The sequence below is a fragment of the Malurus melanocephalus genome, unplaced genomic scaffold (assembly GCF_030028575.1).
Source record: "Malurus melanocephalus ecotype Western Australia unplaced genomic scaffold, MMel_1.1 scaffold_36, whole genome shotgun sequence".
Classification (NCBI taxonomy): Eukaryota; Metazoa; Chordata; class Aves; order Passeriformes; family Maluridae; genus Malurus; species Malurus melanocephalus.
In genome coordinates, this window is record NW_026623268.1 from 3229511 (window position 1) to 3231065 (window position 1555).

A 1555-nucleotide genomic window follows, 5' to 3' on the forward strand; every position below is an offset into this window, starting at 1 on the left:
CAAAACATCACCCATAATATATGTAACCAAAAGGCATAAGCCACCCCAATATGCAGTTTGACTGTGGGTTTCTTGYCTTGACTTCTGCTCCTTATATCTGTGAGCACTATTTTTGACTCTCACCCCAAAGCCGGTCTTCCCTACCAAAATCCCTCCCAGTCCTGCCAGGTCCCCYATCCCTGGACTGTCCTCCACCCTGCAGTCCTGCTCACTCCACACCTGGCCAGGATGCTGTGTGTACCTGGATACCCTGGCAGGGGAGGTGACAGGACACCCACCGCCCTGGACAACGGCGTGACAAGCTGCGATGGGGACCAGAGCCGTGAGGACGCGCAGAGGGAGGGCAAAGGGAGYAAAAGGGATGCTCCTCCCGTGGGTCTGCGCCTCGGAGGGGTCCGGGTGCCTGTCCCAGCCCGGCTGGCAGCTCCAGCCGCGGGGTGCGAGGAAGGGTCCGGGTTTGGAGCGCAGGGTTCAGGTGTGGCGGCGGCTTTGGCTTCGTCTCCAGTGGCGGGTGCTGCTCCGCTCCCGCCGTTCCCGCCGTTCCCGCACCTGAGGGGCCGCCGGAGCTGCGCCGCTCCCCCGGTGYCCCCGGCCCCGGCTGCCGTGTGCCCTGGCGATGCCGCGGGGCCCGGGGAAAAGCGGGGAGGGAGGCGAGGGGGCTGCGGGCAGAGGGACAGCCGGCCCGGGCGGGAGGGGAGCGGGAGGCAGCGATCAGGACTTACCCCCGGCCCGTCGGGCCGTGCCGCCGCCGCCGAGCAGAGCTCGGTCCCGGTCCTGCTCCCGCTCCCGGTCCCGTTGACTCCCGGTCCCGTTGACTCCCGGTCCCGTTGACTCCCGGTCCCGACCCGCTCCCTCCTGCTGCCTTCCCGGCGCGGAGCCGCGGGGCGGGACCGGGCTGGCCACCTCCTCCCGCCCGCCCCCTGCCCCGGGACCCCGCGGTGCCCGCTGAGGGGCGGCCGGGCCGGGGCTGCGCTCCCCGGGCCCTCCTCAGGTACCCGAGAGGTTGCCCTTCTCCTAAAGGGGCGCGTCTGGAAGGCGAATTTTGGAGCTGGGGTCTGCAGCAAGGGCGTGCTTTGCTGAGGGATTGACTCGCTSCTGCCTGGGAGGGGAAGCGGGTCGCCGGGAGCCCGGGGCGATGGGAGCCCGGGGCTCCGGTGCTGCGGCCCGGTGCGGGGAGATGCCTCGGCCGGGGCAGAGAGAAAGTTGTCACTTACAAAAACAGTTGGAAAAGATTATCAAAGCAGAAAGGATTTTAAAAAGGAGATTTTAAAAAAAAAATGTATCTTTAAATTAACTACCTTTAATCTGGGATGAAAGAGTGTGAATAAGCAGGGAGGAAGCTGGAAAGGAGACTGATGTTGGGAAGCGTCCTTCTCCAGGGACCAGTGGTAGTAGGCACAGCACGGTGGCCAGGGCACAGCTACAAACCCTATCTCTGCGGTGTGGCTTCTCTTGAGGTGTGAGATCAAGTCCCTGAGGCATAGTTCTCCTTGGTCTGTAGTCACTGGGGTGATCCCGGTGAACCTTCTCCCTCTGCAGCTTGGGTTGTGCCCCC